Source organism: Brienomyrus brachyistius, chromosome 10 (genome assembly GCF_023856365.1).
Source record: "Brienomyrus brachyistius isolate T26 chromosome 10, BBRACH_0.4, whole genome shotgun sequence".
NCBI classification, from domain to species: domain Eukaryota; kingdom Metazoa; phylum Chordata; class Actinopteri; order Osteoglossiformes; family Mormyridae; genus Brienomyrus; species Brienomyrus brachyistius.
This window is the reverse complement of record NC_064542.1, coordinates 21,212,757-21,236,513: the sequence shown is the minus strand read 5'-3', so window position 1 is coordinate 21,236,513 and position 23,757 is coordinate 21,212,757. Positions and strand designations below refer to the sequence as shown.

Genomic DNA, 23,757 nt, shown 5'->3' with positions numbered 1-23,757 from the left:
GTCACTGGTGTGTGTGTGTGTGTGTGTGTGTGTGTGTGTGTGTGTGTGTGTGTGTGTGTGTGTGTGTGTGTGGAGTACTGTGATGTTGAATACTAAAGTAAACAGTTCAGTGTGGATACCACAGTGCTACATCCCATGGCCACACTAACAAACTCCCCCTGCATTGCTTTGTGTGAGTGTACCTGCGCTCGGCGGCCGCAACATCACTGGAGCACCAGCCCAGCCCCCCCCCCCCGCCGCCACACCAAACAGCACCCCATGGTGAACAGTCACTAGGAAAGGGGTGCACAGGGAGAGGAGGACAGCAAGGCTTTGGCTGGATGGGAGAGGAAAAAAGAAAAAAGCAGGCTCACCCCCCCCCAATCAGGAAATTAGGAAAATAATTACTAACAAGCATCTGTGGAGATACTACTCTCCAGCTCAAGAGTTTATCACCCGCATCTAGTCTCTGCAAACCCGACCTCACACCCCCCACCCCCCCAACTCTCCTTCCCGCCTCCTCCATCCACCACTAATTTCCCCGAATGGGGGTGAGAGACTGCCTGTGATAACAGAGCGTCATGATGGATTTCGCGGCTAATGTTGTTTACCCCGGAGTCAGCAGTGCCCAGTCGCCTCCCACTCCCTCAGCCCATTTCACGGCTGGCCCACAGGGCATCCCCCCCCCCCCGCCACACAGGCCCGCTGGCCCACGAGGATTCTGCCCGCGGGTGCAAGATGGCGAGCGACAGATAGCAGTGACCCGAGTCAACAGCCTTTGGCAAAGGTCTCAGCCTGGATCGACCTGGCAGATCCGCCCCTATTCAGAGGCCAAGGTCACGCCCAGTAACCTCCATAAATCACCCATCAAGCAAATGAAGCAACATCAGGGCCGGGGGAGGAGCTCAGGGGCCTGGAGGACATCCCCCCCCCCCGCACCCGACTGTGAGCTTTTGTCTGCCGAATGAGATCCAACTCCCCTCCAGGGTGTCACTCTCACATCAGAGACAAATCTGCTTACAGCCTTTGATTTCAGACAGGAGGGGAAACACAGACACAGGAACACAGGTTGACTGAGGCCCTGCCACCTGCCCCCCCCACCCCCCCGGAACAGCTTCTGAGATTTTAAGATGGCTCCATACTCACAGCTCATACAACACTCCTATAGACTACTAGGGCTGTGTTTGATGTATAAAAATAAAATAATGCAGAGATGCGCGCGCACACGCACACACACACGCGCACACACACAGGCACACACACACACGCACACACACACGCGCACACACACAGGCACACACACACACGCACACACACACACGCACGCGCACGTGCCTGACTTTGAGGGATTCTGAGAAAAACGCCCACAAGCCTGGCACCTGTCTTGATGCTCCTCGAAAAAGCGCCGACAGGAACAGGGTCTTCGGCGTCACAGTTTGCACGGCAGATAAGCCCCCTGTGAAGGGGACCCCCCCCCCCCAGCACAATCAGAGAGCCTCTTACCTTACTCCTCTGGCCTGGCGTCCCTCAGCATTCAGCGCTCCTGGGGGCCAGACGGGGCCACCTCCGGCCCATAGGCGCACCGCTCTGCACAAGCGACTGGATGCTCTGTTTCAAGTAGGAAAGGGGGGAGGGAGAGTAAAGTAAACATCATGGCCAAAGGGCAGGTGCCGGACGATGCACGGACGTCAGGGCTGTCCGAGGGACCCCGAAACTGAAGCTCCTGTCCAGCAACTGCTGCTCTGCCCCTTCAGCTAAAACCAGGTTAACAGGAGCAACAAATATCCAGAACAACAAAAAAAAAATGCCAAAGTAAATTGTGCAAATAACAGGCACTAAATGGAGGGCGTAATTAAATAAACCGGTATAGGAACAAGCCATTTAATTACTGTGAAGGTGAAATTACCCCATTACTACGCCACACTGGCAATGACAGAGGTATGTGATTAAAATATAAATACATAAAACAGCCGGGTGAGACGCCGTGGCACAAAGATCCCACAGCCACACCTTCGCCCCACATTTCCAGTCACAGGGGGAGGGGCAGAACGGGAACGCTGGTTTCTGATTGGCCCCCATAAATTGTGGCATTCCAGGTCCTCTCTTCCCATGACCGGGTCTGGCAGCATGCTGCCCCAACACGCCTTGGCCCCATTCCGGACAATGGGGTTGCCGCACCGGTCTGGGCCCCTGCATACAGCCCCGGGCTGAGCTAAGGACAACAAAGGCCCATGTCATTTTTCTTGCCTGTCAAGTCCATAGGAGTGTGAAAACACATTAGTCAAAGCTGTTAATAACTACATTATAACACGCGTACTGTATAAGCTGAGCATCAAAGGACGCCGAATCGGGCCATGGCGACATGAGGGAGGCCTCACGTGACGCGTTCAGACCCGGACTCAAGCCCACAGCACGGTTCATTGAGCCTGGCTGTCTGCCAGGCACACCTACCCCAGCCCCCCAAAGAGCAATTTAGGATAGGAGATAAGCCACCACTGTAAACATGGTCACCATGGGGCATGGAGGGTTACAGTGGGAGGACGCGTGACATCCCTGAAGTTCGTCCGAAGGTCAGCCATGGCTCTCCAATGTCGGCCTGGTCTTACGGTCCAGGGGTTTTTTTTCCACCGAGTCGTGGCAAAAACGGACCAGCTACTGGTACCCAAAACACAGGCGTTCATTTCATGCCTCTTAATGAGAACGCAGTGTGTAATGGTGGTGTGGACGTGTGTGTGTGTGTGTGTGTGTGTGTGTGTGTGCATGCGTGCACGTGCTCAAAGACAGCCACACGTGAAATCGCTCTCAAGACGTCGCCGGGCGCCCATCACCACAGCAACCGGCAGCCAATGTCTGTCATCGGAGGGACACCCAGTCTGGCGGGGGGGGTTGCTGTGTTGAATCTGCACGGAGAAAACATGACGCATTCCCTCAACGGACAAACCCAAACCCGCAAGCTTGACAGACCTCTCGCTCCGCGGAACCGGACCCTGAACGGCGAGTACGATCTGACGTCTTTATTGCACAGAATTACAGCCACAAGAGCTACGGATACGTGCGGTCCCAGACAGTAAATCCTCCAGCTGGGGGTGTTGAGGATGGCGGAACAGAAACAGGAAGATTAAGTTATAGCTGAAGGCCCCAGAAAATAGGCCTGTCCACCAAAACTCCATTAAGGTAAAACAAATTGATGCATCACTTACGCTGACAAGCCGCGCCCACCCCCCCACCAGCCTTGGGTCCAGCGCGGCTCGTTCCCAAACACGCTGACGACGCAGTTTACGCCCAGATAGGCGGCAAATGGGCACCAGCACAAAAATGACACAAACCCTCGAAAAAAGGCCGGAAAGACCGCCCGTCCTGTCACACACCCCTATCAGCGTCCGGTCTGCTTTTAATAAGGTCCCTCCCCATTCCGTCTGCTCTGGAGGGGTGAAGCCGGCTGACACTGTGGGGACGAGAGGCGTCACCCACACAGAGAAGCTTTTCATGATCTTCTTGGAGTGAGATCACCAGGGGAGAGTCAGATCCTCCCCAAAACTCCCTCACCCATCGCTCTCCAACTTTTCTCCCTCCCTTTCAACACCCCCCCCCCCAGATCCCATGTCCGGTATGCCAGGTGTCTACGCACCCCACCCCCACCGCCACAAAGAAAATTCCAGGACGAGTCTTAATATGCTTCCGCATCCAGTCAGAGGCTGTGAAGCCCCCACCTAGGATGGACGCTGGGCCAGCTAACTGGCATACATACGCACTCCTGACCCTTCTGTAATCACCTCAGGCTCACATTATTCTTTGGACCCCCAAATACAGGGGGGGGGGGGATTAACTAAACACCTTGCCCCAGCATCTGAATCAAACGGCGAGTAAAATCTACCAGGAGGGACCCGGATGAGGCGCAGAGATTTTGGCAGAGAGATGGTTCTGCAATGATAGCTTAAGTCCTCCCCCCCCCCCCAAGAAGTGTCAGCAGCTCCAGGACCCACAGAAGGGCGGTTTGGGTGTCAGCTCCGGTCCCAGGGCGCCGGTGGCGGATTACGTCAGTGACATGTGGCCTTTCGAGACCTTCTGCCAGAAACATTCCTCTCTGAGAAGCGCTCCGCTCCCGCCGTCCGGCTGCCATCGCTCACCAGGGCACGGCGTCCTCCAAACTGCGGTCATTCCCCCCCCACAAAATGTACTTCTGCGGTGTTAAAAACAAAATGACCTTGGCTCTCGCACAGAGACCTTGGTTATGGCAGGAAAGCTGCAGGACCTGCAAAACGTTCACGAGACAAACCCACAGCTCTCCCACTGAAACAGGGAGGTCCTACTCCCGAAGCCTTGGAGCCCATTACCCTGCACACCCCCCACCCCCACCAAAAAAAAAAGCCCAGGGTTACCTTAGCGTAGAAGCACTACTTCATCAAAGAGAGAAGTTGGCAGACTTCATAAGGCCAGGAACAATTCAAAGCAACTAAAAATTCTTTGAATCCAGCAGGGAATGAACTCAGCCTTAATTAAACTACAGCTTTCTGAGAGGCAAATGTGACCAGCCGTCTGTCTGTCCTCAAACCCAGACCACTGGAGAGAAACACTGAGCAGGGGACGTTCGTAAAGGGGCAGAGGAGAATCCGTCATACGTGGCCGTCAGAGAAAGCACTAAGAACATTAAACGCTAAAGCAAAGAGCAGGGTTTTGTTTTGTGTTCAGTAGAAGTGCACAGAGAGGGGAGCACCTATGGTGCCATTCTGATCCACCCTCCGCAGCATGCCTGGGACAGCCAAAAAGGCCCCCACCCCGGGATAAAGTGTACGATTTTGCCTAAAACGGCAAAAAACTGAAATTTCAAAGTTACTTAAGCAAGCCGACTGTCAGCCCACGGAAACTGAGAGCAGGAATTTGGCAGTATAATTTTAGTGTTCCCATGTTTCACAGACACACGAGTTTCTCGGGGGGGGGGGGGGGGAATAAAAAATTAAATCCTTCAACTGACAAGACTTTTGGGGAGGCGGGGCGAGTTATTTGAATATTGCTGTGAGCCAGATAGACAAGTCACCCAGCTGAAAACGGAGACACACAGATGAGTGTGTGTGTGTTATGGGGGCAGATCTGAAATCAGTAAACGGGGACTGACTGAGTCCAACCTACACGCGGCAGAACTTCCTGCCAGAGTGCGGGCGTGAGGAACACCTCGGCCCATTACGGAGACTGACGGCCAGACGAGGAGTCTGTGACGTGTCTGTCGCAAACTGCCGCCAAATCACCCAGAGCAGCATCGTGGGCGTGACCTCACAGAAAGGACCCGCCCACCGGGGATGCGCATAGAGCATGGGGAACGGAAGCTAAATCTCAGCTAGTTAACAGGTAAGCAAACGCTCGCTGGTGCGCACACACACGCATGCATGCCTCGTGGCCTATTTCACTGAGTACAGCTCTTGAGTCTGCAGTCCACTCAAGAAGCGATTTTCTCAGAGATACAGGGCCTTGGAAACCCCCTCCAGTAGGGGGCGATCTACTGTGTGCGTGGCTGTGCTGACACAAGCATAGACACTTGCATCCCAATAGAAGACAAAAAAAAAAAATACGTACCCGTGGCCCAAAACCTTCCTTCCCCCCTTCCTGGTCATACTTAGGAGAGATAATCGAAAGCACCACAGGTTAGACATTCCGAGGTGTGTGACGTCACATCCAACCAAACTCCGGTTCGAGCTACGCACATCTCGGAACAAACATGGCCGCCTCCATGAGCACGCTGGTGTGAGGTGCTTCTTTATATTTTAGCAGATTTGGAGTGAGATTCTTTTTTCGGAGACAAACAAACAAGAAACATAAACTAGTCAAACCACATTAAGAGCTTACAATATTTTAGTAGTATCCATAGCGATATTCTTTTTGGGATGCAACCAAAATACAAACAAACAGAAGGCACTAACAAATCCGGTAGAAACCTGATATAGCTGCTAGGATAATGTTTACGGTCGTGATATGGTATATCGAACACGTGCAACCACAGTCATAACTATTACTACATTTAATAAAAGAACAATTTTTAATATTTATAAAACAGAATTACTGCCAAGCTGCCATGTTGAAATGAAATTCACGGGAATCTCGGACAACAAAATTCCGTCCGACATCATGTGGGAAAGGAGGCATGTTTCCGACAGTAAGGGACGTCTTCATGGGTTCCGACTCGGAGAAAGACAATCGAATGCAGGATAAACCCCATTCCGAAAAACATCAATCACGTCATATGATTCAGGTGACGGGCTGAGCAGAATAACCACGGGGTGGGTGGGGGGTGGCCAGTTTACACCATTCTCAACCGCCACTTCACTGTAACATACAACAAACAGTCAAGCAACAAATCATTCTAAAATTGTCACTAAGGAGTAAAGAGGTAAAGGGATCGACTCAGGAAATTGATACAATTGTAACACACAGAGATTTATTTCCAGAATCAATACAAATGGGCAACCGATCGTCAGGATCTGAACAGCAATTTTGGGGGGGGCAGCAAAGGAGAGAGCGGGATCTGCAAGAACAATGCAGGGGTGGAGGGAGGGGGCAAAGAAGAGAGCGGGATCTGCGACAGCATAGTGGGGGGGGCATGCCCAAGAACATCACCTGTCAAATCGCTCTCACAAATAATTGCATTTACTTCCCCTAACGAGATAATTAGCAGTCCAATTACACTCACAATCTGCAACTAATTCACAAGAACCCTAATCTTATTTGTTAAACCTGGGGGCAAATAATTATCAGAAAGCCCCTCACGCATGCTTAAGCTGCACAAAGCAGGCAGGAAATGCGGAACACGGACACGTCGGGGAGCACGCTTGATCAATCTGCCTGACGTCTCACAGGAGGTGGGGCCCTGCTGCCTCAGAGAGAGAGAGACACGGGGCCCTAGTGTCAGACGGGGGGTGGGGGGCTTGTGGCATGCAGAGGTAAGCACTGCCCTAGAGATCAGAGCACACAGAAGCTAAACTGTGTGTGTGGGTCTGTATTTAAAAGATGCCAATATAAAGGGTGTGCGTTCAGCGACCAGCAGGCCCCCAAATAACGGAGTCGCCGCATGACCTCGCCGACCCCCACGACTGCGCCTCTGAGCTGCTGCTACTCGCCCAGATCAGTTTACAAACCATGCAGAACGTCACCCATTACACCACATGCGAGCCTGACGCCGACGCCGAGCCGAGTGCGGTGGGGGGCACAAGGAGGTCCTGTTACCATCAGAAAGACGAAGGAGAAACTGCAGACAAGTGACCTCAGGAGTCTTACCGGAAAGCCTTAGAAGCAGGCAGCGTACTGGACCCCCCCCGCTTGGACCCTGGCGCCAATACCAAGCACTAGGGGTGATGAAATTACAGTCAACGCACCATGATGTCCGGCAAGGGGGGGGGGGGTTTACAGAGGACAGATCTGACTACCTTGAAATTAAAGATGGAGCAAAGATCTTAAGAAGGTGACACTACCAACAGCCTACGATCGATTTTTAACTTGTTGGATCAACCGGCTGGGGACACACACAAGCAGCCTAGGACCATTCGATGTCCCTAGAGACAAGCCCACCAGGATGGGTGAATGGATGGATGGATGGGGGCTGGGGGTATGTATAGAGCATGCCCACAACTGGGAGGTTACGCAGCACAGGCAGAGCATTGGAATGTGGGATGGACAGGGGAGGGGGGTGGGATGGGTGCAGCCACAGAGCTTTGCAGCCATGTGATCCATTACCTCACCCCTGTTGCTAGCAGATGGGCCAGCAGAAGGTCATGACATAAGAAGAGGCAGAGGACACCTCCTCCCATCCCATCCCACCTCTACACCCTTGTGACCTTTAAGACAAGAGCACCCTTTCCCCCCCCCGCATCATGATTTCACAAAAGAAACGGCCAAGAATCTCAGCGATACGAGTGAGACAGTCGCCAGAAGGCCGCCGCCATGAAATATTCCAAAAAGCATTTTCTGTTTGTGGCAGAAAACACACGTCGACTCCCGTTACCACCATTACCCTTCATTTCAAAAACAGGGCAGCAGGGTCAAAAGCTCGACTTCCCGTGTCGGTCATGATGTTCAGAGCTTCGTAACCAACGCAAGAGGCGAGATTCCATCGGAGAAACCGGAGTTTACTCTAGGTCACGACAGAGGGAAAAAAAAGTAGCAAACCGGAACTGGGACTGAGCGTATTCGGCTGCCGGATCGTGTCACGGTGAGCGGGCCGCGGCCCGGCGGTGGTGAGGCGGGGGTTCTGCCTCATTAAGCTGAGAAAACAGCAGCCCCTCTCTGCCCCCCCCCCACTCCACAGCTAACCAAGCTCACCATGCTGATCGACCTGATTTCACCGAACGGAAGGAAAATGCTATGAAGCCCTTCTGTGGGGGGGGGGGGGGGGGGCACACACCTGCTATGAAAGGCTCCAGCCCTCCCCCCCAGCCTCCCCCTCCCCTTCCAAGGATAAGCACTTGGAAGATTGATAGATATACACTTCTGTTCAGTGACACGATATATGCGCTCTGACAGCATATTTCCATACCAGCTAGCCGCTGCTTCTCCTTCCCAGTCCTTCTCATCTCACGTTAACGACTGACCGACGTTTTCTCTCCCTGCGATCTGATTTTCAACCACGGTGGAAAGAGCCCCGTCTGGCAGGGGCACCGGAAGCACACCGGCTGGCCGCACCTGCCCGGCAAACGAGGGCTGGGGAGACACACAGGAACGATCGCGCTGCACCTCCCATCCCAACAGGGCCTGTCCACCTGCACGCGGGGGCGGCCTCATTCCGGGTAAATGGATTCACACGCCGCGGAGATCTGTTTACGGAGAGCCACATGATACCACAGATGGAAAGCGCAGGGAAATGCCAGCGGTGAGGGTCGGAAGAGGCGGAGGGCACTTCAGGCCGGTAAACACGACGATAACAGGGAGGCGGGGGGCTGATATTTCCACTAAACCATATTTAATTAAAAATTCTTATGTAAAATACCAAAGGGCAGGCCGGGGGCCTATCCAAACAAACATCGACAGGGAGACAGAAACACACCAAATAATTTCAATTCGTTAGAAGAAATTAAATATTAATAGAGCAAAGCATCACAAAGACACACTTTGGTTTGGCTTCTTGCATTTTTACCCTGGAAACGAGGTGGCAGGGAGATCAGGGACCAGAAGCAGACACCATTTGAAACACTGAGCAATGTGTGTGATCCAGCACGTCATTCCCGTGTCCGCTCACATGGGGGCGCCATAGAGCACTCGTCCCCAAGGAGTCAGACAAGCAGCCGAGAAGACCCAATTTCCCTCTCAAACAAAGACCCTCTACTAGGGGTGTAATGGTAAAAAAATAAAATAATCACGATTTGGTATGTACCTCGGTTTTCAGTCACAATTCGGTAAGTTTTCGGTACAGCAGGGGGTAAAATTGCTTTTTTTTCTTTACCAACTGTTTACTGAACAAAGTATGACAATGTTGCTATAACCAACCAATACAAAACTAAAATTTACTTAAAAGTAATTCAAAAATCTCAGGTTAAAAATATCAATTAAAGTACACATTTAGACAAAATTAACTGTACCTGTTCTGTACTATATTCACATCAGCGGCTTTCAGCTTCATATTAGAACTGTGCAACACAAACATCATCTCAACACACAAAGGCATAACGATAAATATCCATTATGGTGCCGCACCTACACCTGCTGTATCTGTATTCACATTAGCGGCTTCCGGCTCACATCACGATGTCCGGGCGCATGCGTACTGATGTGGCTTCGCCTGCCCCTTTCCGAATGTCGCTCGGGGGGGAAACGCACAAACACACTAAGGTTCCGCACTTGCTGCATGCGTTTTGGCACATGCGAGTGCCGAGCCAGAAGACCTGTACCGAAAATGTTTGGTAGAAATAAGTGTACCGTTACACTCCAACCCCCACAGTGTTCTCACCAGCAGGAATTCTGAGGGGCAGTAATACTGTACTCAGCTATAACTCTCCCCCAGCATGATAAGGACTTCAGGGTGGGGGGACAGATGCTGAAAGGAGCCTCCTTGGCATGCAGATGGGGGGGGGCAGGCATTCCTTTGCTGGAGTAGCCAATCCTCAACTGTCATCCATCTGCTGGATGAACACCGACACTCGAACTGCTGTAAATATTAATATCAATCAATGACGGGGGGGGGGGGGTGGGGTGACATCCTCCAAACGTCGAGTCAGACAAGCAAGAGGGTGAAGAAAAAAAAAAAAAACTCAGTCACTGAAGACAAACCATGTGAAAGCTTTGGGGGTGGGTGATAAAAATATCTGCAGACTTCAGGGACCCCCGAGAAGGCAGGTTATGCTCAGATCAGAGGGTGGCTCTGGAGTCTGAAGCAAAATGTGCCTGCCTAACAGGTGGGGGGGGCAATGAGGGCTCGAAACTGACCCGTTACTGGTTGTCAAGGTCTACACCCCCCAGTCCTCCAAATTCCAAGCTGATCAGGCTTCAAAGCTAAAGAGGATACAGACAACTGGGACAACAGGCCACAACTCTGTGAGAATACCCCCCCCCCGCCAAGGATACAACAGGCTGGGGGCAGAAGGCATGTTCTCAGCATCCCCTGTTGCTCACCTCAGGTCCAAAACATATTCTCTCTCACACACACACACACACACACACACACACACACACGGAATGCAAATGAATCCAAATCACTGCTAGTCATAAATACGCAATATCAAATGCCAAAAGGTGGAAAAAAAAATTTATGCCAACCATAGAACACTATCCAAAACAGGGGATAAACGCCCAGAGACCACCCCAAGGACAGCTGGACACCAAGAACCACATGGCACTCCGACATAAACCACCAGGGGAGTAAAGCTGGACATGACCTCGGCAGTTTCAGTTAATATAAAACTCAGCCCCATACATACATATCCCAGTCTGTAAAAGTAACCGAGCTCATAAAACGAAAAGTTTTAGTAAATTTAAGGCGCTGGGTCGCATGGGAAGAGAACAAGCGGCTCTAATGAAGATGGAGTCAGAGAAGGCTCCGGAACAAAGGAGAAAAGAGGAATGAGGCTGTACCTGACAGCATCTCCGCTGGGCAGGAATTACATGACAGTCCCCAAATTTGGAGAGTCGTCCCTACAGAGTACCCCCCCCCCTTCTGAGATAGAGAAGGAGAATGTGACGCGAGTGCGGATTGGACATTAGCAAGGCTGAGGGTATCCATCCACCCAGTGCGGGTCACACTGGCTGCGAAAAGCGGGACGTGAGCTCCCCCAACCCCCAGTGCAGCCCCCGCCCTCACTAAAAGGGTGTGCTGAAATTAGCACATTTATTGCACAGTAATTCATAAAACAACAAACGTGAAGAGTTATAAATTAGCCAGATTGCTGATGTTGCAGCAACCAAGGCAAGCGTGTGGTGTGTGTGTGTGTGTGTGTGTGTGTGTGTGTGGTGGGGGGGGGGGGTTAAGTGAGGTTTCGGCCGTGCGGTGAACAGGTCAATTAAGTGCAACTCCAAACCACTCATTCTCAATGAGACGAAGAGCACCATGATGTGGTTAGAAAAATTTATTAAAAAACACAAAACATCCAGGTTCGTCATTAGAAATCCGCAATCAAAGAGCTCTCAGTCGGCACTGAGCAAGCATCAGGCCATACTCCTCCTGCAGTGCCGAAACACCCAAGCACCATCTACGGGGTCTATGTGGGTTGAATGTGATGGAAACACCCATCACCACTAACAAAACAAAAAAAAAAAAAAAAAAAAAAGAGGCTGGATTCACGGGATTAACAGCTGATGAATGGCCAGACCTACCAAAGAACCTTAATGTACCAGAAATGACAATTAACTAAATGTCCTCATTCCTCCGCAGCTAGTGTCTATCCAGCCGCACGCTGACGTTCGGTGAGCTAAGTGTCATGCTCTAGGTGGACGCTGGGGACAGCGAGTGACGGACGTGGTAGAGTGACCCAAGAGCCACTTACGAGATGACAATCTCCGTCTCCGATGGGCCAATTACCGATCCCTTTTTGGCGGTGAGCTGTCGGGGAGGCTCACGCCAAGGAAGAGGAAATTAAACACACTGCGGTCCCTGGAAGCGGGCTCATGGCCGCGGTCATTAATTAAAATCACAACACGGAGGGTCGGACTACCACAACGCACTGCCGGCGGACTAAGAATAAAGCCGGCAGAATCCGAGGGTGTGGCTGTAAGGACTGGAAAGCAAACAAAAACGCACTCTCTCGTAATTTCTGTTAGTACAGGAATGCAGGATTCTGGCGAAATAAGTCTTTGCGGGGGAATTACGCGTCTTCGAGGGAAGTGTGAGCGATTTGCGGTTGAAGTACGACGACATTCAAAATGACGAGTTCACAATTCCCAGCAATAGCTGCTGGGAGCATTGGCAGAATTAACCTTAAACCAGTACATTCACGTCGGGCAACACAGCCACTGAAAAGACGCACGAACCAGGACTGTGTACCGACACAAAGTCAACTGACACTCATCGGTTTATTGTCTTTTTTTAAGCATGTAAATAAACACAGACCTAAGCAGGGTACACAGAAACCAGCCCATAATCATTGTAATGAAAGCTTGTCGGATATCAATAAATCAGTCGGCTCAAACCTCAAAATGTTTTCATCCATCGTTTTGCCCCCCCCCCCCCCCCGAAAAACCCTTTCTGTCCACTTCAGATGCAAAAAAAAAGCCCTTTCAATTCTTCAACCCTATTAGTGAACAATCAATCCCATCTCATCTTTCGAAACCCGAGACGCACAGTCGTGACGGGTCGCCTTAAAAGGCCTCCGGAACAATAGGGGGCCGCTGGAACCGGATCGGATTCCGGACCTGGAGCGACAGGCCCGCCCACCGGCACTGCCTCGCTCCTGCGAGACAGATTCCCGAGTCGGCATTTTGGCATTTCACGTAGAACAATACGTTATATATGAAAAGAGGAGACGACCGGGGAAAAATCCCAGAGGGTGGCACACCAGCATGACGGAGCGGCCTGACACGGGCAGAGGGGCTGGTAAGGGCGTTGCGACGCGCGCAGTTCCCCCCCCTTTAGTGTGAGGCTGCATGCTTTGACATGCAGCTAAGATAAACCAAGGCCTCAGTAGCCGGGGGGGAACTAAAACTTCATATCCTTTTCTTTTTTGCCACTGCCGGTTCATTAAGAAATATCAGCTTTGTCCATCTGCTGCTTGCACCTGCACCCCCCCCCCACTATTCCAGCAAATTTTTAAAAGTCAAACCCAAGACTGAACCCTGCTGACACCCTGCCAACCAGCCCTCAGCTCCAGTCCCCCCCCCCCCCAGATTCCTCTATGTCACTTTCCAGTACGGCCACACACAGATTAATGAAGCTCCAGGCTTGTCTTATTAAATGATCCTGTATCCATTACCCTGCTCGGCCAGTTTGATGGTATCGATCGGAGCATGGCTGTGAGGAAGCCTGGGTCGGCTGGGGAGCGTACAGAGATATTAAAGGGGAGGGGGGTGGAGAGTGACAGGAGGGGTGGACACCGGCCCCTCAAGTTTGTTAACGACAGGCACAGGAAAAGAATCATCGTGGGCCGGGAATCGCATCGCGCCTGGTTTCACGGCGGCAACTCGATCGATCGGGGTGCGGGATACCGAGCACCGCTGCACATGCCGTTGGGCATCTCCCCTACCGGAGCACTATCCCTAAACGTTCTCCGGTTTCCTGCCAGACACCCGCCCCGCATCACCTCCTAATTACCCCAGAGAGATTTGCCGGTGGAAGGCAAACAAACCCTAAATCTGTGGCACAAAGTAACAAGTTTGATATTCACTTTCATACATTCAAATTTATAAAATTCTGATCACAATCTCTTCCCATTAAGCAATGACAAACACAGACAAGCCATTCACACGGGAGAGCAAACCTGCAACACCGAGCTTTTCAATTATTATAATGGACACATGATATTGCATATACATCTAAGGAGGACATGGCCCAGACAACAGCATGGCAAACATCACCCCCGAGTCATTTCTAAAGGAATCTTCTGTGATTCTCGATAAAAAAAAAATAATTCTATGAATAGCGTCATTCCCCAGCACATCTGTACATTTAGGCTACTTTACTAAACAAACGTACATTCTGACCATTTAAATTTTGCCAGTGTGGGCAGGGCAGGGTGGAGGGGAGGGCAGGATGTACGGAGGGGCTAAAATAAAACCTAGCACCGCATCCCCCCTCCTCCAGGCTTTTCAAGGGAAAGCAGAGCCAATGGTCTCTGACATGAATCTGGTTGAGATCAGGTCATGTTTGAGCCAGAGCACATAGAAGAGGAACAGAAACACAAAAATGTGAGGGGGGGGGAGATAAGCAATAGCTTATCTCTGGAGGCGCTCCTGAGTGCCACTAACCTCCCTTCCACCGCCACCATGCTTACCCATCCTCTCCATAACGGCTCCCCCAGTACGCAGTGCAGGGTCACAGACAGCTCAGGGGTCGTTGTCCTCCAAAAAAAACTGTCTGGGATGACCACCCGGACAGGAACCAAGAAATTCCCTCCGGATGCCCCAGCCAGTTCCACAGGCTCAGAGCAGTCCGGGGGACGCGTATGTAGGGACTGCAGTTTCCATTCCAGCCCTGGATAAACACAGCATGACCTGAGGCTACAGACAGCCCCTAAGGCTCTTCCCGCTTAAGCCTTCCCTTGCACTCCTTCAGTCCCATTTACCGGCAACCAAGCATGCTGGACACAGATGGGCTGCAGAATTAAACGCCTTTATTTCCCCAGCTATGCCGGCTCTTTGTATTCATCTCCGTAAGGACCCAGAACATCTGCAAATAGCTGGAATGCACAAACATCGTCTGTTAAATGTTCTCTCATGCCCTCACACTCACCCCAAAAAAAAAAAATCACAACAGGAAAATAACGACAGCTTTCTGACCAGGTACACCGTCATTCAATCACCTTCCAACAGCCCCTAAAACGTCACTCCAACTCTACAAACAAACCCAACGCAATCTACTGAATCTATCTTTGAATCTTAACTCTATTTGGTCATAATCATACCCTTGTTTTAACCCAAGATCAAAAATACAAACACAAAAATGCTGGCCACTTTGGAAAACCGTAAAAAGGCTGACGTTGGGTCTACCAGTCATGTCAGTGAAATGTCGCGTCTGTGTTCACAATCTCTGGCAGGAGAAATGCTGGCGTGAATCCTGTGGGTTTACAGGTTGATCCGATTCCAGATCTTCCCCTGTGAAAATTGGCTTGTTCAGACCACATTGCTGCGGCGTTCCTTTGGGTGATCCAGTTTCCTTCCACATTCCAAAAGCGTCGTGTTAGGTGCATGTTATTCTGAACCGCTTCGCGTGTGTGAATGTCTGTGCGAGAGAGAGAAAGAGTCCATCCCGACACCCTACTCGGGCTGTAGCTCCATCCCATTCCCCAGCAGGATTACATAGCTTTTAGGTGGGAAAGCAGAACTTCAGTAAGATGTGCCCTGTCGCATTTCTGGCTCCCAAGGTAACAGAGAAGGCCCCAGGGTCGACAAACACACACCAGTAAGAGCCGACAGTGAGAGATGTGCAGATACATGCAAAAGTCAATGGCACATTCTGGGAAAATACCTAAAATTTGATGCAACTGTACAATATCTCAATAAACACACAACCTGAAGCTACTGCATCAATATAAAGTACTATCTAAGAAAGGAGTCTTTGGGACACCCCACAGGGCAGAAGAATGCCAAAAGGCCGGTAAACCTCACCTGACTTTTTTTAAATGCTTCCTAAATCCCAAAGAAATATTCCCAGAGCCCTAGACCCCCTTACCTTAGCAAAGCTCACAGATGATCGCGTCGAAGTATCTGCCTTTTACAATTAGAGGTGGAACAGAAACTTGCTCTGGGAAAATAACACAACAGGCCCTAATCTCAGATATACGCAATTTTCCCGTCTTCGTATTATAGCTGCTGGTTAAAAGGACACAGGGTACAGATACCCAGCAAGTGACAGACCCCCTCGGTCACAATGGGGTCTCCGGTCCCCGTTTTCACCACGTGGAATTAGCCGGGGGGACGCCCAACCGGCGACAGTCTCCAGATATAAATATGCAATAAACAGTGGACTCCAGAGGCAATCAAGCATCATCATAATGTTCAGCACATTCCTGCTCTACAGTATTTTAAAAAAGATTCCCCAGTCCACGTGTTTCATAGACTCTTTTAAACGCAACGGAGTAGCTTTACAGCAGTAAGCCGATCGCCACCCCTCAAAAGGTCAACTTGTTTATACCAAACAAATCAAATGGCTCACGACAAACAAAAAGTTCAAAGGACCCCCTATTATGACCATATTCGCTAAAAGAGCAAAGGCTCGAATCAAAATACGAAGCGCACAACCTAATTTGGATCATTTCGAAACGGAAAATGCCGCACGAAACCCAAAGCCCCGGAACGGGGGAGAATCGGTGATTTCCCTGTGCCGCCGTCCCCATCTTCGGGGACCTCTGGGCAGGGGGAGCGTCCCCGTCTTCGGGGCTCATTATGCTGGATACAGAAAACTTTGCCGCGATAGCTTACAAATTCGCGGCCGCAGCACGATCAACAGTTTAGAACACTTCACGGCTCCCAAGCGAATCTGCCGATTTATCAGATTATTATCTGGGATCGTGTTGTTGCTATGGATCTGCCCGCCTTTCCCCCCTCCACCCGCAGCTACCGCTCCGTCTTCACCCATCACGGCGATACGGAAAGCGAAGCTGCCGCTCCCGCAGACGGCCACTTCGTATTGGCGTCCACGCCACCGACACACGGGGATAGAGCAGCCGCCGGCCGGGGGAGCCCGCAGCGGGTGCCGGCGTGGCGCTCGCCCGGGAGACCGGGACGTGTAAAGGCCGGGATCCGCTGCGTTTCGTCTCCGAATCAGCGTGCGGGGGCAGATCGGCGCATTCGCAGCTTCTTGCCCCAACAGAAAAAAGGAACACTCGCGCTGGCGGATCCGGCGCGTGCGATCCAAGGCTCCTCCAAACAACAACCACAAAAAAAATCCACTTCGCCCAAATAGCGAGAAGCAAACGATCACTCACCCGGCGCCCACAGTTCCTTTGCTCTTTAAACAAAGCCCCGATGCACAGTTCCTCTCAGACCGGAGGGGCGGTAAGCGATCTCTCCGGCCCTGCAGCTCCTTACCTCGCCTCCTACAAATGGGGCTAGCCGCTCCGTCCCAGTTAGCGCTGCAGACTGGTGTGGTGGGAGCGACGCGAGGGGAGTTCGTCTTATTTCCTCGGGTGCCGCAAGGGGGCGACACGCGTTAAAAATTAACCAACACTGGCCGGTGCAGTCGCGGGGTAGTGATGCGGATTTCAAGCAAAAACTCCTTAGAAGAATGTGAAGCTTTTGCTTTTGTTTCCGGCTGCTTGTCTTTCCAATATTCATCTACTTTCTGTTTCACTCAGGATGCGCTCAAATTTTGCTTTCCTTTTCAGAAGCGCTGAATTTAGTCTTGTTTCTTCACTGAATGGTTGTTTGAAATGTGCAGAGCTCGTTTAGAGAAGCAGAGGGTGATGCATGTTAATTCAAATTTATTTAAATTTGATTTTCAGTTTGACGTGTATCATTTTCTTTGAAAGAACAAGGGGCTGCTAAAATTGAAAATAAAGAAACGCCACTTAAATAAATTGACTGCATACCCAGATAGCATCATGTTATATTGTTTCAACGTTGAATTATAGCTAAATGCGTTGAATTACGGTCAGTGTTACATTATCAGCGTTGAAACTGAATTGACTTTTGGTCAGATTTTCAATATTTAAAAACTGATGGTGGCAAAACCTTGATTCAATGTTGATATAAAGTAAAAGATTGAAAATAAACGTTGTTTCCACCTTTTTGTCTGATATGGAATCAATGTCATTTCAACGTATGTGTGCTATCTGGGTATGTATTAATCGGCAACTGTTTTGATCATATTCCCAGGGGCGTCGTAAAGGCGGTGATTTTGGTAGAGGGCCTGCAAAATCTGGAGTATAATTGGTCTGGGTTGGGGACCCAACATGATATGCTTTTATGGGGCCCAAAACAATTATCGGCACTCCATGCATTGTACTCATATTTATACCCACAACAGCCACAGATACACTCAAATGCATTACCAACTGTACCGCGTTTTATATGCACCATACAGAGTGATATGCTGGGTAGGATATTACTACTGCGTGATTTAACCGTAATGTCTGCAGTTTTAAAAACAAACTATAAATGATGCTATTCAGGAGTATAGCCTACATTATAAGTGCCATACGAAGTTGTTCCATAGTCTCACCACTTACTTGTAGGTAAAATAATGTGAGTGCGCAAGATTAAACAAAGAGTAGCCTAATGCACTCCTCGGTAATAATGAATCTCCGATCCCCAGCCACATTTAGCTCAGCAAGTACTGAGCACTGAAAGGTTTTGAATTCTATCTGGCACTAATGGGTCACGGACCTTGAGATCGTTTTAAAAAATTTGCTTCTGGCGTGCTGTATCTGCATGTCTACTTTCCAGGAATAATTAAATTATCCTTCTGCTGTAATGAATGCTGCATATCCAAACGTGCTGTTAATTACCTAGGCCTACCGTCCTTATCGTTTTTACGTCCAGCTCTGAGCTCCATCACAAATAAACGACTCCAGAATAAATTCAAAATTAGGAGACGTGTTAATTTTGCCCGTGTGGTTCGCAGGTTTCGGGAAATACGACAAACGGGGCTCGATTCCCAGATTCCCAAATTAAGCCGGAAACAAGAGCAAATGCCAGTGAATATATGCAGTACAAAGTATTAAACCTTAATTTAATTTTCCTCCGGTCTGGGAAATAAAATTAGGTCAGAAAAGCCACACATTTTATATTTTTTTCCACCAGAAGTTTTCACTAGTATTTTCTCCTGTCATTTTCTCGCGATAACAAATAGCAGCACGCGCCCTGTGGCTCCAGCAGACAGCTGATCGCGATCGAGCCGCCTGCGTCATTATGCTGATTCATTAAATAAGCTCGAGTCACTTTGTAAGCTCGCTATTTGCTGTCAAAAATGCAGCGAATCAATGCCAGAGTAAACAAAAAAGACTATTTCATCAATGAAGCTTAATTAGCGTCATTAAGTGATCTTACTACTTATGCGGGAACTGAGCACTGCGTATATAGTATCCTATAACCATGAAGACGTCCTGATCCCTCAAGGTGTCCAGCAAAGAAACTGATGACCGCTTCAGGGTCACTATAATGACCACGACAATAAAGCTATAAATATCTCAGCTTCTTTCTCAAATGACGATCATTAATACCGATAGACGCTGGACTACGTATACCATTATTCATTCATTCATTCATTCATTCATTCATTCATTCATTCATTCATTCATCCACCACTTATCCGGGGTACAAACAACGTTTGGAAAATACATATAGTACTGAAAAACAGTACGCTTGTTTGAAAAAAGAGTAACCAAATAACAACAACAATAATAATCATACGAATTATATTAGTGTATGACCTTAGTGGACGTAAAGGGTCTTCCCAAAACACTTCAGCTAAATTCCTTGCTTTTGTTGCGGATATTTTAATAAAGTAAAATGTATTCAGCTTCATAGAGGGTCGATATAATCTACGGATTTCTTTCTGCATATACGTAATAGGTAACAGAAGTTGAATGCTAGCCTTCTTTAAGTTATCTTTTAAGTGCATTTGAATTGTGTCGGATGCATCAAATTTTATTACCCGCGTTCTCATATTCCGTTCTCTGTAACTTGGTAGATAAAATGAGGCATTCAAATTGGCAGGCTATTTATGAAAAGCTTTTACTGGAGAAAGGCGTGGGGGTGGGGGAGCGGTGAGGGGATAACCCGTGATGTTCCGTTCTTAACAGGAGGTGCGCAGTCGGTGTTACTCTGCGGTGTCTTGACATCAAGCTGTGTAATGTGTTGTCTGGTTACTCACTAAAAAACATCCCAGACCAGATACCAGAAGAATGAATGAATCACTAGTTTTCTGAGGCGAATCTTGCTGCGGAATGCGCTCTAATTGAAAACCTTAAGATGTGAAAAGACAAACATGACAAAGCTACTTCTCAGCTGTGGTAGTGCTTCCCCGTCACTCAAACCACACATTTGTGTGGGGGCCCCTGAGGTTTGGGGGGGGGGCTGTTGGCCAAAAACAGGTACCATAGTGATTTCTTAAGTGAGGCCCCAGAAATGACAGACCTAAACCCTGCTTCTGAGAAGGTAGTTTTGTTGGGTATTTTATTTGATTTCTTTTTTCCCGGAGGCAGAGGCGTGCTCAGCTTTCGGTTGACTCACACTCATTTGGTCTACTAATGTCTTAATCCAGGTTATTGAGTTAGTACAGCAGAGGCAACGGAAATGTTGCCACAGAATTAGAAATCAGATTCTGGGTCACATGATGCAGAATCACACAAACAGACCAATGAGACAAAGGTGAGGCAGCCCTGTCCAATGAGTCCTCCAACACGAGATGTATTCCCGCCCAGCCCGCTAGCGACTCATGGCGATCAAAGAAGGGCACACTTTCTGACCTTGGCTGATGGTAGGAGATGTAAAAAAAATATGAAATGCGGCTTTTGTTTCCAGCGAGCCGCCCTTGGACAACCAGGGCGCAATGGATGGGGCAGGGGTTTCTGGGAAAGTTAGGAATTTTTGCATGTAATGACATCTGTTTGGTTGAATTGGATGTCATTGGCCCATTGCAACATCCACTTCTCCTTTTATGACCGTACAGTAGGAGAAACTAAGTAAAAATGTGGTTGGGGGGGGGTATATGAGGGTGGCCTCACATCTGTGAATGCTGAGCTGCAGGAAATGGAATTTTCTAACCCAAATCAAATTTAGGTGGTCTGCTTTGACGTGCTTAATGTTCCTGTACCTGACCACTCTTTGGCACACACCCTGTAGAGCAGAGGTGGCCAATCTGACCCATGCAGGACCAGTGTGGGTGCGGCTTTTTGGATGACCTCTCAGTCATGCAATAACAGTGGGTCTCCAGGACTGGAGATCAGAACCACAAAGTGGTGACTAAGTACATATCACTGTCACTTCACATCTCCGGCGCTAAGGGCATGAATCAGGCCCCCGCTCTGTGAGTGTGGTGTTTGCATTAATTTGCAAAGGTTCTCTCTGGGTGCTCAGCTTTCTTCCCGCAGTCCAAAATTATGCAGTTAAGCAAACTGGCATCTGTGTGTATGCCTGCCAGTAGACTGGCATCCATTGTGCCCTGAACTTCCTGGGATAAGCTCCAGGCTCACCCCGCACTTGATAATCAGCTATGGAAGATGGATGGGTATACCCAGTTCCAGTATAGTGCATTTGGCTGGGAACCTGCCAGATTTAAGCAGTCAAGCGGTTATTTATAATATTTGATATTTTGAATATTGGCACAGCTGCAGCCCCAAGATCAGCCCCTGTGTGAAGTGAAGAAACAAGACTAAATAAAGAATGTGACACATGAAATGTATTTAAGGGACAGATCTGCAAAAATGCATGTATAAATATTTATAATTTCCATATTCATATATGTATAAAGTGCCTTTGAGATTCTCCCAGATCCCTTCTATGGAGTTCCATTTCGTGGTAAATTTAATTATTTTTTCTAAATCCAAAAAGTTTATAAGGGTAACACCAGGATTTGCTGTCATTTACTATTACATCAGGGAAAATGTAGCTAAGAAAATGCTGTAAAATGTGCTTTAGTATTCAGACCCAGGCATGCTCTGTTCGGTCGAACCAGCTTTTGGAGAAATTTCCCGCTTCCAGCAGAATCATAAGCTGATCTATAAGTCACTTTGGAAAGAAGCATTTGCCAAATAAATGATTGTAATGTAATGCAAATGTAATCTGTCACATTGGCTTGGGGAGATTCTGCCCATTCTCCTTGGTGTGTGTTCTCAAGGTTGTTAAATGACCATTAGTGTGTGTAATTAAATGTGTGTGTGTGTGTGGACTGGTGTCCTATCCTCCTTCTCAGTTCCTGTGTTTCTGTGCTCTAGTGGTGACCCTGATTGCTCAGTGACAATGATGTGGGATTTGACAGAAGTCCACGTCAGAAGCCACAGCCGAGGATAAAGATGAGGGTGTGAGAGGGAGTACAGGAGCCAAACGTCAGGAAGAAAGTAGCTGTGTACAGACCACAACAGGGTCATAATAAACGATGCCCTTTCAGACATAGAGCCTACATCTGCCTACATCTGTTCTTGACGTCAAAGAAATTACTTCTTGCTTCCTGTCTCAAGCCTAAAAAATCCATCACGAAGACTTTGGCTGAATCAAAAGTCCGGAACTCTGACAATCAAGGTATTGGTTACAGCATCCAAGGCTGTACTGCTAAAGTTCAACATGTGCTTCTGGGCCTGACTTCAAAATGGAGGCAATATGACCCCCCCCCCCACACACACACACACACAGGGGTGTGGTTGATTGACAACACTATGCATGAGCTCTGGGTAGAGCCTTGCACAAACAGGGTCCATTGTGATGCACACTAACGTTGAGGGGGAGGGGGGTCCACTTTGTGCTTATTTATTTAGGATAATGGTACTTCATTGATCCCCGTGGTGAAATTGTCTTTTTGACTATCCCATCTTGCTCTCTGTAAGACACACATATTCTGCAGGTCAGAGCAAGCTTGAGGTCACAGTGCCGGGTCAGCCAGTGTTCAGGGGCCCTAGAGTCGGGGTTTTAAGGGCCTTGTTCAAGGGCCCAACAATAGCATCAAGCTACTGGTCCTGGGATTTGAACCAGCAACCTTCTGAGCATGGGCACAGAGTCCTAACCTGCCTAGCCACACATTATCCTTATTGTCACTGTTACTTAAGAGGTTTCCCTGGACTGGCAATTTAATGTTCTTGGACATCACCATTGGTCAGCACTCATTAATAACTGGCTTGGAAGGTCTGTCCAGAGAGTGTGAAACGTCCGGCAAGCTAAACCACCGACGTTACAAAGCTTCTCAGCAGCCGAGTCTACTTAGATAAGCATCTTCAACTCCACAGCCCTTTAAAGATGGAGTGCCAGGGGTTGGGAGAAGCCTTCAGGCGAGAAATATTATTCAGCGGGTAGCAGTTTAATAACAGGGAGGCTGTTTTCCCAGTAATGACCAGTGTGCTTTTGGGTAAACAATGGTGTTGAGAGTGTTATTGTAACACTGCAAGTGTGGCGCTATTTTTAAAAACAAATGCATTTCATGCTTAGTTGAACAAATATTTACACGAGACAAGTATGTGGATGAGTAAACATTTTTTACAGCTTTTTGGTCTTGTGCCAAAATTGGTAGCTTGTCAAATGATAGAACCTGAGCGAGCAATCATTACTGTGTGAAAGTTGATACATTGATTGGCTGGGGGGGGGGGGGGGGGGGCTTACTATGTGTCCTGTGGCTACATATTCCTCCCCGTCCTTCTTTACTAAACCAGGGAAGATGGAATACATTGATCAGTAGTGTCCTCTGTTGAACGCCTCATTTTTAAACGTGTCACTGGTGATGTAAGGGGAAATCCAGGTCAGATTATCTTGAGGGAAGTGAGGGAGGAAGATATGTGCACCTCATGCTAGATTTTTCCCAGCCCCCCTCCCCCCAAGCTTTCACTGGCTGCCCCCCTCCCTCTGGCCTCCCTTAGCATGCATTCCCCCGATCATACAAGCGACTCCACACACCGGCGTTTCTAATCCTCCTCCAGACGCCAGACCATGCTGTCTCGTACCTTTGAACAAACACGGGAGGCTTACGTCTCCATTAGCGTTTAGCCCTAATCTTTAACATCCTCAACCTAATAA

At 49.1% G+C, this 23,757-nt stretch overlaps 1 long non-coding RNA gene across 1 annotated transcript in view; it reads right to left on the bottom strand.

The window, feature by feature from the left end:
* The window catches only part of LOC125750375 (uncharacterized), a 36,214-nt gene extending 18,863 nt beyond the window's left edge, over window positions 1–17,351 (bottom strand). The window contains exons 1-2 of the long non-coding RNA XR_007400327.1: window positions 17,025–17,351; window positions 1,483–1,587 (exon numbers count right to left, since the gene is read on the bottom strand). This is a non-coding gene — a long non-coding RNA (uncharacterized LOC125750375). The remainder of the gene's footprint in view (window positions 1–1,482; window positions 1,588–17,024) is intronic.
* Window positions 17,352–23,757: the final 6,406 nt, after the last annotated feature.